The 17,493-nt window shown below is 41.4% G+C and overlaps 1 non-coding gene across 1 annotated transcript; it reads right to left on the bottom strand.

Moving 5' to 3' along the window:
• Positions 1–1,945: 1,945 nt before the first annotated feature.
• Positions 1,946–2,048, bottom strand: LOC129043246 (U6 spliceosomal RNA). Its single transcript, XR_008504352.1, has one exon. It is a non-coding gene; the product is annotated as a U6 spliceosomal RNA (small nuclear RNA).
• Positions 2,049–17,493: the final 15,445 nt, after the last annotated feature.

Raw genomic sequence — 17,493 nt, 5'->3', positions numbered from 1 at the left:
GGATGCCTTGGGGTTGAAAATCAGAATTGAAGGGCCTTCCCTGCCATCTTTCAAGCTGCTATGGATTGCAACAGGCAGAGGTGCACTTGCTTGGTTTAGGCAGGAGAAGAGTCTAGATTAATTACACAGATGCATGGCTTTGCTCAGAAAAAGCCAGTGGATGGTTTGATGTAGTGGCTTCTGCAACCATAAAATTGGGAGATATATGGTTATCTCTGTGCTAAATGGGGCCCTGAAGAGATTAACCTCACATACAAAGTGAAAATTATATGAATGAATTTCACCAGGTGGGGAAAACTCCTCGTCATACTTGTAAATAGCAGTTTCATGCCAAGGATGCTGGCTTCGAATGTGAAACTATGGAAAAGTTTTCTTGAGAGAGTGCCATGGGGCTGTGAGAGAAGTACTGGTTTTGAACATGCAGAAGATTAAAATTTGAGGTCAATGCCTTAAAAAGATCCCTGAATACATAAAGCTTTAAGGGGGGAGTGGTGGGGGTTCTGTTTATTTTATGGTCAAGATGTATTTTTAAAGCGCATGCATTTCATGCTGTCAGCCCAACTGTAGACTTTATCACCCTCCCCTTCCAGGGCAGGGTGAGAGTAAGGCCAGGTGTGGGGTGCAGGCTGTCTTGTCCTTGGGGCCAGCACACATCGCCGGCTCACTGCCCTTTCTCTCTGGTGCTAGGAATGAGCTTCATTTCTGCAATCTGCATGGCAACCACTGTAGGAAGGTGACTGTGCAGAAACTGAAAAAGCACAGTATTTTGAGTGTAGAGAAGTGTGTTCAAGTCACAGCTCTGCTACTGACTAGTGATAAGGTGTTGGGTGAGTCAACATCTCTGAGCCTCACTTAGTCATTTGTGAATAGGCTTATAATCCCATCCCTGAGACATGCTTTAAGGATAGAGACAGTGGTATACCAGGGCACCTGGAAGCTACAAAGCAACGTGAAATGCTAGCTATAATGGAGTTAGCAGAATTTTAAGGCATCATTTACTTACCTGATATTTGTCTCCTATCTTCAGCCTCTCAAATATCGCATTTGCTTTTTTGCTTGGTTTTACTATTTTATTATGCTAAAATATACATAACAGAACATTTTACCCCCATAACCATTTTTTAAATTATATTTGTAAATTGTATTTAACGGCCCTAGATTGTACACTTAAAAATGGATACAATTTATATGTAAGTGCTGAGTATTTTATTCAGTTTCGATAAAGACATTTCTTAGAATTCTTTTTTTTTTAAGGGTGCAGAAAAAATAATTTTGTAAAAATAGATTCAGGGTGTACGTGTGCAGGTTTGTTGCATGGATATATGGTGTAATGGTGAGATTTGGACTTCTAGTGTGCCCATCAACTTGAATAATGAAGACTGTACCGAGTAGATCATTTTTCAACCCTCAGTTCCCTCCATCTTCCCCCTCCTTGGAGTCCCCTGTGTCTACTGTTTTCCTCCGTATGTCCATGTGTACCCATTGTACCCATTGTTTAGTCACCACTTATAAGTGAGAACTTGCAGTATTTGATTTTCTGTTTCTGGGTTATTTCACTTAGGATAATGGCCTCCAGCCCCAACCATGTTGCTGCAAAAGACAGGAATATATATATATATATAGTTTGTTTGGTTTGTTTTTTGCGACTGAGTCTCACTCTGTTGCCCAGGCTGGAGTGTAGTGGCACGATCTCAGCTCACTCACTGCAACCTCCAACTCTGGGGTTCAAGAGATTATCCTGCCTCAGCCTCCCAAGTAGCTGGGACTACAGGCATACGCCACCATGCCTGGCTAATTTTTATATTTTTAATAGAGACAGGGTTTCACCATGTTGGCCAGGCTGGTCTCAAACTCCTGGCCTCAAGTAATCCACCCGCCTCAGCCTCCCAGAGTGCTAGGATTACAGGTATGAGCCACTGTGCCCAGCTGATTTCTTTTTTTTTTTTTTAATATAGCATGCTTCACGAATGTGCATGTCATCCTGGCACAGGGGCCATGCTAATTTTCTCCGTATCATTCCAATTTTAGTATATGTGCTGCTGAAGCAAGAACTGGAACCATTCTTAAATGTACATCCAGGGGCATTAATTGCATTAACAATGTCATACAACCATTGCAATGATCCCTCTCCAGTACTTTTTCATCATCCCAAATTGAGACTGTACCCATGAAACAATAACTCACCATCCCCCTGTTCCCCTACCTCTGGTAACCTATGGTATACTTTCTGTCTCTAAGAATTTGCCTGTGAGGTACCTCACATTGGTGGAGTTAAACAGTACATATTTGTCCTTTTATGTTTAGTTTATTTCACGTAATACAATGTTTTCAAGATTTATCCATGTTGTAGCAGGTATCAGAAGTCTTTCTTCTTAAGGCGAGATAATATTTTACTGCATACATACATACTCATTTTGTGTATCTATTCATCCGTTGATGAATATTTTGGTTGTTTCTATATTTTGGCTATTGTGGATGATACGACCCATGAACATGGTGTACAAATAGCTTTTTGAGTTCTACTTTTATTATTTTTTGAGACAGGGTCTGGTTCTGTTGCCCAGGCTGGAGTGTAATAGTGCAGTCTCCGCTCGCTGCAACCTCCATCTCCCAGGCTCAAACCATCTTCCTACCTCAGCCTCCAGAGTAGCTGCGACTACAGATGTGTACCACCACGCCCAGCTATTTTTTTTTTTTTTTTTTTTTTTTGACGGAGTTTCACTCTGTCGCCCAGGCTGGGGTGCAGTGATGCAGTCTTGGCTCACTGCAACCTCTGCTGCCAGGCTTCAAATGATTCTCCTGCCTCAGCCTCCCAAAGTGCTGGGATCACAGGCGTGAGCCACTGCGCCTGTCCCATTTTTTTGTATTTTTGGTAGAAATGATGTTTTGCCATGTTGCCCAGGCTGGTCTCAAGCTCCTGAACTCAAGCGATCCTCCTGCCTCGGCCTCCCAAAGTGCTGGAATTACAGGTGTGAGCCACTGCACCTGGCCTGAGTTCTGCTTTTAATTCTTTTGGGTATACCCTAGAAGTGGAATTGCTGAATCACATGTTTATTGTTTATTGCTAGATTCTTTTTTTTTTTTTAACTTTTTTATTTCCATAGGTTTTTGGGGAACTGGTGGTATTTCGTTACATGAGTAAGTTCTTTAGTGGTGATTTGTGAGATTTTGGTGAACCCATCACCCGAGCAGTATACACTAAACCAATTTTGTAGTCTTTTATACCTCACTCCCTTCCCAAGCTTTCTTACCAAGTCCCCAAAGTCTATTGTGTCATTCTTATGCCATTGCATCCTCAGAGTTTAACTCCCACTTATGAGTGAGAGTATACAATGTTTGGTTTTCCATTCCTGAGGTACTTCACTTAGAATAATAGTCTCCAATCCCATTCAGGTTGCTGTGAATGCCATTAATTCATTCATTTTTGTGGCTGAGTAGTGTATATATATAGCCCTTTTTTTGGCTATGTGGGCTCTTTTTTGTTTCCATATGAATTTTAGGATTGTTTTTCTAGTTCTGTGAAGAATGATGGTGGTATTTTGATGGGAATTGCATATATATGTACATATATATGTGTATATATGTACATATATGTGTATATATGTACATATATGTGTATATATGTACATGTATATGTGTATATATGTACATGTATATGTGTATATACGTACATATATGTGTATATACGTACATATATGTGTATATACGTACATATATGTGTATATACGTACATATATGTGTATATACGTACATATATATGTGTATATACGTACATATATGTGTATATATGTACATACGTGTATATATGTACATATATGTGTACACATGTGTGTATATATGTATATGTGTACATATGTGTATATATGTATATATGCACATATGTGTATATATGTATATATGTACATATGTGTATATATGTACATATGTGTATATATGTATATAGTACATATATGTGTATATATGTATATGTGTACATATATGTGTGTATATATGTACATATATGTATATATGTATATATGTACATATATGTATATATGTATATATGTACATATATGTGTATATATGTATATATGTACATATATGTGTATATATGTATATATGTACATATATGTGTATATATGTATATATGTACATATATGTGTATATATGTATATATGTACATATATGTGTATATACACACACACACACACACATCACAATTCCTTTATCCACTCATTGACCGATGGGCATTTGGGCTGGTTCCATATTGTTGCAATTGTGAATCGTGTTGCTATAAACATGCATGTGCAAGGGTCTTTTTCGTATAATGACTTTTTTTCCTCTGGATAGATACCCAGTAGTGGGATTGCTGGATCAAATGGCAATTCTACTTTTAGTTCTTTAAAAAATCTCCACGCTGTTTTCCACAGTGGTTGTACTTGTTTACATTCCCACCAGCAGTGTAGAAGTGTTCCCTTTTCACCACATCCATGCCAACATCTATTATTTTTTGATTATGGCCATTCTTGAAGGAGTAAAGTGGTATCACATTGTGGTTTTGATTTGCATTTCCCTGATCATTAGTGATGTCGAGCATTTTTTCATGTTTGTTGGCCATTTGTATATCTTCTTTTGAGAACTATTTATGTACTTAGCCCACTTTTTGGTGAGATTATTTTTTTTTTGCTAATTTGTTTGAGTTCATTGTCGATGCTGGATATTAGTCCTTTGTCAGATGCATAGATTGTGAAGATTTTCTTCCACTCTGTGGGTTGTCTACTCTGCTGACTGTTCCTTTTGCCATGCAAAAGCTCTTTAGTTTAATTAAGTCCCAGCTATTTATCTTTGTTTTTATTGCATTTGCTTTTGGGTTCTTCGTCATGAAATCCTTGCTTAAGCCAATGTCTAGAAGAGTTTTTCCAATGTTATCCTCTAGAATTTTTATAGTTTCAGGTCTTATATTTAAGTCCTTGATCCATTTTTAATTGATTTTTGTGTAAGGTGAGAGATGAGGATCCAGTTTCATTCTCCTACATGTGGCTTGCCAATTATCCCAGCACCATTTGTTGAAAAGGGTGTCCTTTCCCCACTTAGTGTTTTTGTTTTCTTTGTTGAAGATCAGTTGGCTGTAAGTATTTAGGTTTACTTCTGGGTTCTCTATTCTGTTCCATTGGTCTATGTGCCTATTTTTATGCCAGTACCATACTGTTTTGGTGACTATAGCCTTATAATATAGTTTGAAATCAAGCAATGTGATGCCTCCAGATTTGTTCTTTTTGCTTAGTCTTATTTTGGCTATGTGGGCTCTTTTTTGATTCCATATGAATTTTAGGATTGTTTTTCTAGTTTTGTGAAGAATGATGGTAGTATTTTGATGGGAATTGCATTGAATTTGTCGATTGCTTTTGGCAGTATGGTCATTTTCACAATATGGATTCTACCCATCCATGAATATGGGATGTGTTTCCATTTGTTTGTGTCATCTATGATTTCTTTCAGCAGTGTTTTATAGTTTTCCTCATAGAGGTCTTTCACCTCCTTGCTTAGGTATTTTTGTAAGTATTTTATTGTTTTGCAGTTATTATAAAAGGAGTTGAGTTCTTGGTTTTATTCTCAGCTTGGTCGCTGTTGCTGTATGGGAGAGCTACTGATTTGTGTACATTAATTTTGTATCCTGAAACTTTGCTGAATTCTTTTATCAGTTCTAGGAGCTTTTGGAGCAGTCTTTGGGGTTTTCCAGATATACAATCATATCATCAGCAAATAGCAACAGTTTGACTTCCTCTTTATCAATCTGGATGCCCTTTATTTCTTTCTCTTGTCTGATTGCTATGGGTAGGACTTCCAGTACTATGTTGAATAGAAATGGTGAGAGTGGGCATCCTTGTCTTGTTCCAGTTCTCAGAGGGAATGCTTTCAACTTTTCCCTGTTCAGTATTATTTTGGCTGTGGGTTTGTCATGGATGGCTTTTAGTACATTGAGGTATGTCCCTTCTATACTGATTTTGCTGAGAGTTTTAATCATAAAGTGTTGTTGGATTTTGTCAAATGCTTTTTCTGCAGCTGTTGAGATGATCATGTGACTTTTGTTTTTAATTCTGTTTATGTGGTGTATCACATTTATTGACTTGTGTATGTTAAACCATCCCTGCATCCTTGGTATGAAACCCACTTGATCATGGTGGGTTATCTTTTTGATATGTTGTTGGATGTGGTTAGCTAGCATTTAGTTAAGGGTTTCTGCATCTATGTTCATCAGGGATAATAGTCTGTAGTTTTCTTTTTTGGTTATGTCCTTTCCTGGTTATTGCTGGATTCTATGTGTAACTTTTTGAGGAAGCACCACTGTTTTTCATAGCAGCTGCACCATTTTGCATTCCCACCAACAATCATAATAGTTCCAATGTATCCACATTCTCACGAACACTTGTCCATTTCCATTTTTGATAACAGCCATCCTAATGAGTGTGAAGTGGTAACCGCATTGTTTTGAAGGATGTCAGTTACATCTCCATGTGGCAAGAAACCCAAGAGTATATAAGGTTGCCTGCCTACCACTGGAGCTCTGGCATACCAAGGAGCATATCTGGCACCAGGAGTCTTTTTTTTTTTTTTTTTTTTTTTGCAAGAGTTTTTATCCAAAGCAAAATGGCTTTCCAGGACAGAGCTGGGAAGAGGACTTGATGTCCTCAGAGTTACCTAATGATTCTGTCTATTTATTCATTTATTCACTCACTCACTCATTCATTTATTCCATAATTAAATACTTATTTTGGTGGTAAGGAGCAGGAAGGAATTGTGCTAGATGCTGCAGCAATTATATTTTAGTGTCTACAAAGGGACCTTAAGAATCATCTTATCCAAAAACCTACCCCATTCAGGAATATTTTCTAAAACTAGAGAGATAAGACTAAGGCCCAGGTTTCCAAGGTAGTGATCAGTCAGGCTGGATGAGGCAACACTCCTCTAACTTGTGGGAGAATGGGTTTAAAACAAGGACAGGCATTTGCAAGGAAGCTCTCCTTCCTTACAGCTCACTAAACAGTCCAGTCACTTGATCAGCCTGTGAGAATTGAACACAATAAAACAAGTGTCGAGAAAACCTGATTAGATAAGCTCTGAGTACTCAGACAGTCCTTATATTGTGATAACCTCCCGCAAAAGTGTCACATACAGGCTGTGTGCAATGAGAGATACTGCTGACTTGGAACTTGAGAGCCAGGCAGGAGTGTGAGTATTTGATTTCAATCTGGGAAAATTCCAGAGGACTAAATTTGGAAGATTTATGAACACGGTAATGTCCATGCAATTGGATTTCATTGAGAAACACAGACTTTTTTTCTAGCTCATACTGGGATATTTCAACTATATTAAAGGGCAAAGAGCAAGAGATGGAAATACTGGCTACAATGCAATTCACAGATAAAATTTCCACATGTATGTTTATTCTACTCTGGTTGATGCTGAAGCCGCCGGAGTTTAGAAGTAAACAAGATTCAGAGAGAACATCATTTCCTAAAGTCACGTTCATTTCTATTGCCTGGATACCCTCCAGTGTCACACCAAGAGGCAAGACCAATCTCATCTACTTAATCAGGGAGAGTAGCATTTTCTAGGTCTGGGTAAAGACTTGCAAAAAGAGCTTTCCAGTCTTCGTATATGTCATCATTACATGGGCAGAAAATCAGATTAAATATGATTGCACTAACTCTCCATAACTTGATCGCCAATAACCTTATATTCCATTCCATGTGTATTAAATGAGGTGGTGCACTCCATTTAATATCTTACTTCCATTTTTATGCACATAGAAGTACTTTGCAGAATAATATCTTAAATATACGTAAGGGCTTTTTGCGTAAGAATTGTAATGCTCAGAATTATTGTGTTGGGTGTTGCAAGGCCTTTGGCTGTGTCCAGGTTCTCCTGCTCATACAGCAGGATGCCAAGATCTTGAAGGGAGGTAGAGGGTAGAGACTAACAACCACCCTGCAACCCCTGTAAGTGAGGAGAGGTCATTTGGTGCTTGAAACATCTCTGTTCTCTATTGGCCCCTGACTATCTTCTATTTTTGACCCTGAGCCATAAGCAAAATCACTCCCAACTCTGACATCTTCTCTTCTTGCCCATGGCTTAGCAAGCTGGACCTGTTCTTCCACATTCTGGATCTGGCTTCTGGCTGCAACCCCCACTATCATCTGAATATTCAACCTCATCTCATTAGCCCAGTCCCATCTCAGATTAATCTGACTACCATTCTCAGCAGGGAGAACCTAAACTTCTTCTTTTAATACACATATAGAGCTCACATACTTTAGAAAGATTTTTTAATATCACAGGCATTTTAAAAGAATGAATAAGGCACCGGTTAAGCTTAAGATTAAATTAAATATAATCCTGCCATAAAGCATCTAGCTAATTGAGATGATGGTCTCAAAACAAATTCAGGATTCAGTGCAGTTACTAAAGGAGTTTGTGGAGGACAGAAGCTATGTAAGTTACTATCTAAAGGGATTGTTGAGGGAATTTTTCAGGGGTAGGAGATTGGACAAGGTGACCTTCCAACTGTGCATTTAATGGTTGCAATAGCCATCAATGTCAGAGTTGGTAGGAACAATCCAAGTTAATATCTAGATCGGCCAGTTTTCAGTCCCATGTGGATGGAGAAAAAAATCATGGAACCATTGCTGAGCCACACCGAAGATAAACAGGGCCAATTCTGAGAAAGATCATCACGTGCCCTCCTCTCAAGGCGCTTGCATTTCTATCTGGACAGAAGTACGTCAAAAACTTCGGGAATGTAAGAAGCCCAGGGAGGTTTTGGAGGTGCCCTCTTGACCTATAGGCACATCTCCTCTTCTGACCTCATTCTCATACATAATTATTGTGATATATAAGCCTCTCTGGGTCTGTAAACTAAGCCTTGCAACAGCAATACCTGTGCACATCTTGGAAGTCTATGGGATACTCATAGAGACACCTGATTTCTAGTCAGTTTACATCAATCACAAATGAGGAAAACCTTATAGTGCAATATAGATTCTAGTTGTTCCTTCTATAGGATGACAGGAGAGAGTCAGTCATCAGGCTGGTGACTGGGAGAAGAATCTGGGCCTGTGTGACACAGCTTTTCTTCATTCATTCTTGCTCCAGATCTGTCTGCAGGCAACACCGACCCATCCTGTTGCCTCCATCCTTGCAGAGGGACCCAGCTCTGTGGGGAAGGCCTGGTAAGCTCTGGCCTCACCCGGAACTGGGAGGGTCCATAGGGATAAAGTGCTGGCACAATGCTTAGGCTGCAGGTATAAGACCACACCTGCTCACCAGCATGTTAGTAACACAGCTGACCTGCTGATCTCCAACAGTGGACCGCCTGCATCTTCCTCTCTCTGGATTGGGAATTCAGGTGGAGAAAATTGGTGTTACGTGTGAACTTCCTAAATCCAAAACAACTTCAATATTCAGAGGAAACCCTTTACCCCTCTTTATTCTAAGTATCCTCCAACATGCGTGCATGTGTGCGTGCGCGCACACACACACACACACACACACACACACACACACACACTCTTTCCTCCCTGTTTGAAAGTTCCCAACCTCTGCTCTTTTCCTCTAGAGATCTTGGACCCCTACTGTGTCAAGCTGGACTCTCCAGCCTGGGAGGGCACCTGGCTTCCTTCCACTGAGAGAAAACATCACTAATGAGGCTGCCATGGACTCACCTGGTATATTATTCCATTTTCACACTGCTGATAAAGGCATACCAAAGACTGGACAATTTACAAAAGAAAGAGGTTTAGTGGATTCATGGTTCCACATGGCTGGGAAGGCCTCACAATTATGGTGGAAAGTGAAAGGAAGGTCTCACATGGCAGCAGACGAGAGAAGAGTGAGAGCCAAGAGAAAGGGGTTTACTCTTATAAAACCATCAGATATCGTGAGACTGATTCACCACCACGAGAACAGCATGGGGGAAACTGCCCCCATGATTCAATTATCTCCCACTGGGTCCCTCCCATAACACGAGGGAATTATGGGAGCTACAATTCAAGATGAGATTTGGGTAGGGACAAAACCAAACCATATCACCTGGAGAGAGAGATTTCATGGAACCTCATCTTCTGCAGAAACCCCAGGGCTCTCAGTACTCACTTGCTCTTAGTCAGGTGCCTATCCTCATTTCCATTCAAGATTCCTGGGGCTGTGACTCAAGCCTTGACACTAGGAGCCCCCATCTGCCCAGGAGGATTGGCCAGTTATTTACAAAACAGAAGAATTTTCTGGCATGAAACTCACCACCAAGGAAATAAGACTGTCTTCAAAATCAGGTCAATGTTGGGTCAGAAAAACCACAGCCTGGAGTTTTAAATTATCTCCAGTAGCTGGTTCCACAATCTTGTCCATTTCGTGTGCTAGGCTGGGGAGGCTGATGATATTCTGACAGCTGCCAGAACCTGGAGCTGTGCGAAAGATAGTATGGGAATGCCAAGTATGCCGCCCCATGATGGTAGTGAAGGGGAATCACTCCCCCTCTATGTGTGTTTCCTGAGGCCAGGGGCTGCACTCCTGCAGCTGCTGGAGCCCAAGGGGGGCCAAAAGTAGGCCCTGATTTAACTCTCCTTGCTCCCCAGCACTAGGAATGGCTGAGGACCTTTGGAATATATTCATTGATGCTTAAATGGGAACTCATTGAAGAGGCTGCATAGGTTGCCAGTGCATTTGTGCAGGGGGTGCTAGGTGATGACCCCCTAGAGTATGCAGTGCATAACCAGTGAGGGATGTGCAACAGCCCAGGGGTCACATGGGGAAGCCAGCGGCTGACAAACACATCTCCATGGAGTGGCTGTATTGGGTGGTTTTGCCACAGCCTGGGCCTGAACATCAGTTTTGGAAGTTTAGCCACCTCATTTGTCAGGGGAATAGAGGCCTCTATCAGGGAAGAACCCACCTTAGTGGTGCTCACAGAGGCTGGTATGATTAGAAGCAAGACATAGACCAGCCACTCGGAATGGACAACTGGGTTGGGATCCATTCTTCCTGGATAGTGCTGAGATGAGCATAGTCAATGTTCACCCCATGAGGTTCCTAGTTTGGGAGCTGACTATCTCTTTTTCTGATGGGCATATTCTTTAGAGATGAAGAAACGACACTTCTAACTTTTCGTAAGGCTGGAGGCATTTCCTCTTAGATGATTTGGCCTCTCTTGCTTTTATCCACCATATGCATGTTTTATAGTTTAACTCATAGGATAGCAACCTTAATTCCAAATTATTTGGGTAGCTTTAAGGGACTCAGTTCATCCCAGCCCCCAAATATGGAAGATGTCTGAGGTTTGTCACCATCCCTGATGGCTCCACTGCTCACCAGCCCAGAAGCACCCACGTTCTCTCCCTGTTCTGTGCATTTACTGACTTTATATCCTCCATCTCACTGCTGCATCCTCCAAGGCATGTCTCAAGTCCTTCCTCCTGCATGAAGCCTTGCCTACTGACCTCTGAAACTCCGCAGTACTCAGAGAGAATAGAACCTAACTTAGCCATTAACTGGATACTGGCTAGTATTTATCATCGCCATCTCCTGTAGGTCCTATTTCACTGGCTAGACTATGAGCCATTTACAACTAGAAAATGAATTTCCTATTTCTTTAGCCTCCCCCATCATGTTTAGCACATTGAAAACATTTGCAGGTAATGGAGAAAAAGATGCATATTAAATAATCCTTTGCTTCCTCAAATATCACCCATATTTTCTATGCATCTCAAATCCTATTTCTCCAGGAAACCTTCCACTGACTCACATTGATTTTTTTCTGCCCTTTCTGAGCACCCATTGTTGCCTCAGCCATGCATTTTGTCATTCAATTATGTTGTCTGAATTTGTACTTTGGCTTAAGGTATGAGAGTCCTGTCTGCACAACTGCAGCCAGCATTTGGGTGATGTTAGCTCCAGTCCGAGGTGGCACCAGGCAAGATCCTGTATCAGGGTCTGAATCAAACAGTCTTCAGCCAATGTTTGTTGTTGCCTTGAAGATCAACAACTCTCCAACAACTAAAGGTCTTCCCCAGCCAGGCCACTGTTCTCTGCATTAGGTAGACCTGGGCGTGAATCTTGGTGTTACCACTTCAGAGGCATCACTGTAGGAAACACCTCCTAAGCTCTCTAGGCCTCCATTTTATTTCCTTATCTCTAAGAAGGGGGATGGAGCTGTTGTGAGCCTGAAGTACCATCATGCACTGAAAACATCAGGCATGTAGAGGAGGGGTTAAAAGCGGCTGGCTCCTCTGCAATCACATCACATGACCTTGACCAAGTGATGTAATTCCCTAAACTACCTTCTCCTTATCTGTATAGTAAGCATGTGAACCTCATGGGCTTCTTGTGGTGATTATGTGAGATGATGTGTCTAGGTACTTATGTCTTGGTAATAGTAGTGATGACAGTGGTAATAGTAGTAAGAAACTGTTATCACAGGCTGGGAGTGGTGGCTCACGCCTGTAATCCCAGCACTGTGGAAGGTCAAGTCCAGAGGATTTCTTGAGCCCAGTGGTTGGAGACAAGCCTGGGTAACAAAGCAAGACCTTGTCTCTATAGAAAATCAAAAAATTAGTCAGGTGTAGTGTTGCGTACCTGTAGTCCCCACTACTCAGGAGGCTGATAGGGGAGGATCGCTTGAGTCTTACAGATCAAGGCTGCACTAAGCTGTGATCATGCCACTGCATGCCTGGGCAACAGAGCAAGATCCTGAGAAAGAAGGAAAGAGGGAAAGAGAAAACGAGAAACAGAAGGGAAAAGAAAGAAAGAAAGAAAGAGGGAGGGAGGGAAAGGAAGGAAGGGAGGGAGGGAAAGAAAGGAAGGAAGGGAGGGAGGGATGGAGGGAGGGAAAGGAAAGGAAAGGAAACTGATCACAGTAATCAGCACTTGGAAAGTGCTCAGTGAATGTGGCATTCTACCATGCTGGGGACTGGTGGTCTCATTGCCCTCCCAGGTACCCGAGTAGATCCACTGGCCCCTTTTCCAGCTCTACTGTTTACACAGCTCAAAGCAGGGCTTGCAGCCTTGTCACATTTTTATGATATCTACCAAAGCAGGCCTAGGGAAGCAGGGGCCTTGGTATCCCTAGCTACACAGCTTTCTCTCAGCCCCCACCACAAGAGTTATCCTGCACCTCTATCCCCTTATCCTACAGAAGAGATGAGATAAATTCTTTCTCGAGGTGACATGCAACAATTTATAGCGTAATAAAATCTACAAGATTCTTCCTTGAGCAGAGATTTTGACAACAGCTCTTTTCCCTAAGGACAGCACAGAGGATGCCTATGCTAGGGAAAAATTAAACTCTCCCGGAGAAAAATCTCAACCCCACAAAGCATTGGCCAATCAGAACTTTCAGGAGCTTGGCTGAGCGTTTTGAACCCTGTGGCCATCATCTGTTTCATGTCCCAGCTGTCAGCCTACCACATTTGTGCAGGATTATCCAGGTAATTCCTCAGAAGATGGCTACCTTCTCCTCTCTGGTCCTGAACTGATGCTAAAAAGCTCTTCAACCTCCCAGCTGTTTATTCTGTATGGCCAACACTGGAATCTACAAATTACGGTACTGTGCTTGAAGCCCGGGCCAAGTTGAGTTCTTGAACACGTTTAACTTCTGAATTCTCCCTTCAGTTTCTGTCTCTTCTGGCATATTACTTAATTACCACCTAAACCTTTTAATCATGATTGTAATGTAACTAAGCAGGTGCCATAATTTACCCCTCCAAGGGGCCTGATTTTCTGTAATGATAAAGAGATTCACTGTATTCCCAATTAATCATATCAGCTTAAATGTGTGTGGGGCCTCCAGGTGAGGAGAGAAGAGGATAAATATGTAGCATTGCTATTGTTCATTTTTACTGTAGCTCATTCTCTCCCATTAACTACTGGATTTCAGAAAATCAAGACCATTTAATTATGATAAGAGCACAGCGGGAAAACTGCAAAGAGGCTATAATTGACTTGGGGGGAAGAAGTAAGTTCAGATATAACAAGGGATGGTTCTAAGAAGCTTCCCCCCATTGCTGAATATAATACACTACAAATCTGGGAGGAAGAAGTAAAAAAGAATGCAACCCAGACTGAATTAAAGGCATGATTACCTGATGGGGCGGGGGAGGGGCCAAGATAATACTAAAGCCACTGGTAACTTAAAAACACATTTACACTTGCCTATGAAATACAGCCATGCCCAGAAACACATGCCTAGGTCCTCAGAGCTACAGATTAACATTTGTATATTCACAAGGTTCCCTGTCAACCAGTCATACATCATTGACCCAGAATCAGTCTTGGTAGGGGTATGGAGAAGATCGATTCAGAAGGTCTGGAGTGGGGCCCCCATTCTGAATTTTAGCAGATACCCCAGGAGGTTCTGATGCAGGTGGTTGGTGGACCACACTTTGAGAAGTTCTGGAATAGATGACTCCAGGATTTTTCAGCTGTATAATATATATACAACCTCAAAACATTCCATTCTTTGTATATTTTATACATTCATAGCCTGTGTGTATACATGCAGGGAGAAACTGTACACCCTCTGTCTCTCTCCACCGTGTATGAATTCCACATGTGCCTCTTTTATAATAGAACAACTGAATTTTATAAGTTTTCAGTAAAATCAAATAAACAGTATGTGGATTTGAGTATTTTCTTTCCTTACTTGACCCAGAAGAGGAATTTAATTTATAAAAGAAGACTAGAATCACAAACATGGCTCCACATTTTCTGAGAACTAAACGTAGACGTGTCCGTGTGGCTTCAGTGGTTCAGGGACCATTTCAAATAAATGTGGGGATCTCGTCTTTGCTATCCTGATGGCTTCTCACTCTTTTCAGTCTTAAACCTGGGGTTTGAGCTCCAAAATTTGATGCCTCATAGAGGCCTCCAGAGCCAGGAAGTTAGTCAATTTGCCCTGCCCTGCCTTGACCAAGTGAAAATAATTTTTTTCCCCTCTGTTAATCACTCACCTTTAGAGATGGCAAATAGGTTTCAACTCATGATCATTTTGCAGAGGCTGAATCAAGGAGTGGGCAGAGAAGGACTCGGAGGCTCTATATGGACCTCAAGCAAAGGAGTGTAATCTACAGCCTTGTATGGATAGGGTGGGGTCCCTTTTAAAATCACTATTTGCCAGTCCAGCCCTGGCCTTTCTCTTGCAATACCTACTCTTTTTATACATAATTTTAGAACTTTTAAATTTGATAGCTAAGGGTTAGAACTTCTGTCTCCTGACTCCAAATTCCATGTTCTTCCCAATAACCTAGGTCATAATAAATCATCCACATTAGTGGAGGACACTAATCCAGACAAGTTTTGCTATCAGTAGTGAGAGGTAGTTAGCAAAAAATCTGACCTCAATCTTCTCTTGAATGGGTGGGTTATAACTGTTTTTGCCTTTCTGTTTATCAACTTTGAACTGAACAGAAGGTACAAACTCATCGGCCCACAAAAAAATATGAGGTGGTGGTGAATCTATTCTTTGTGTATAGGTTTACCAGCTAGAAAAGAATTTGAGAACTGCTGCAGTCTTCATTAGTTAACCTTAAACGTTTAACTCAAAGAAAGGTATCGCTTGAAGACCAACTGTATTAGACTGTTTTCATGCTGCTGATAGACATAACCAAAACTAGGAACAAAAAGTGGTTTAAGGCCGGGAGCAGTGGCTCATGCCTGTAATCCCAGCACTTTGGAAGGCCAAGGTGGGCGGATCACAAGGTCAGGAGATCGAAACCATCCTGGCTAGCACGGTGAAACCCCGTCTCTACTAAAAATACAAAAAATTAGCCAGGCCTGGTGGCTGGCGCCTGTAGTCCCAGCTGCTGGGGAGGCTGAGGCAGGAGAGTGGCGTGAAGCCGGGAGGCAGAGCTTGCCGTGAGTTGAGATTGCGCCACTGCACTCCAGCCTGGGCGACAGAGTGAGACTCCGTCTCAAAAAAAAAAAAAAAGAAAAAAAAGAAAGTGGTTTAATTGGACTTACAGTTCCTCATGGCTGGGGAGTAATGAGAATCATGGCGGGAAGTGAAAGTCATGTCTTTCATGGCAGTGGCAAGAGAAAATGAGGAAGAAGCAAAAGCGGAAACCCCTGATAAACCGATCAGATCTCGTGAGACTTACTATCACGAGAATAGCATGGGAAAGACTGACCCCCACGATTCAATTACCTCACCCTGGGTCCCTCCCACACAGCACATGGGAGCTGTGGGGGATACAATTCAAGTAGAGATTTAGGTGAGGATACAGCCAAACCATATCACCAACATAGAAAATCCAGGCAAGTTTCACTAACAGGAATGATTTGGGGCTGAATGTGAGGAAAGTGTAATCCCATGCTGGGTTGCCGGGGGCTCTTGAGGGAGGGCACATCTTGCCTATTTCAGTGTTTCTTCCTCTTTCTGAGTGGCATTCTCAAGCCTCTGGTAGTTATTAGAGGTGCCCTGCATTGGTTGGTTTCCTCTACCTCCTAAGTCGTTCTACTGATTTGTCAAATTTGCTGATTCTAAGGCTATATAATGCTCATGAACACACAAACAACAAATCGCTTTTACTCACCGTGAAGTGTATGATCCTTCCTACAGCTGGGAGGAAGCTTATCGGGAAAGGTTTTCCCTAGAGCTCTTGCTGTGCACGATTGGGATCCATTGGATTTATTTTGGCAGAGGGAGAGAGAGAGACATTGAATAGAATGTAAATAAATATTACCCACACCCAGCATTTAACTTCTTTGATATTAAGGCTGATTTAGTGGTCAGAATTCAGGTGACAGGGTGGAAGGTAGCATGAAAGACAAGAAGGAGGGGAAGCAAGCTAGAATTGAATGAAGCTGAGAGAAGCAGTGAGTTACTGGGTAGCAATCCTATTCCCATTGCATTTCTGTTGCATTGTTTCGTTGTAAAGAAGAATCAATAGAAAGAGGATGCTCGAGGTTTTAATTTAGTGAATCTCATCTGGGACATGGTACATCTGACAGTAGCCTGACTTTTTAAAATGCAAACACTGTGCTCAGATTTATTAATTTTTATGTTATGAATATTTAAATATGCCATCTCAATGGAATCATTTCACAGGAAGCTAATGCATTTACATTTTTAATGAAATGAGTAGTCAACCATTAAAAATAAAATATGGATATGAATTGTTAGACTAATTGATTGGGGGAAGAAAGTTATTGTGCAAGCAATCAGAGAATTTAGAAAAATGAGGAGAAATCAAATGACCCAATTATCATCAGCCTTTGACATTCAGAAAGATGCTGTCCAATGTATCTCTTTTTTTTTTTTTTTAATGAACAGTCACTTTTTAAAATGTCTAAAGAAAATTATCACTGTAAATCAATCCTCAGGTAGGAAGAGAGCCAGAAAAGGGTGTGATGTTCAGGAGCTAGTACTTAACTGCTAGTTCCTGCTACAATAAAAAGAGTGAGGAATCAGAGAATTTTCTGTATAATTCAGGTCCCAACCCTGCTTTTTCCTGGATTCCTCATAGA

This window comes from Pongo pygmaeus, chromosome 7 (assembly GCF_028885625.2).
Source record: "Pongo pygmaeus isolate AG05252 chromosome 7, NHGRI_mPonPyg2-v2.0_pri, whole genome shotgun sequence".
Classification (NCBI taxonomy): Eukaryota; Metazoa; Chordata; class Mammalia; order Primates; family Hominidae; genus Pongo; species Pongo pygmaeus.
Note: the sequence above shows the minus strand (reverse complement) of the source record. Positions and strands in the feature narration are given on the sequence as shown.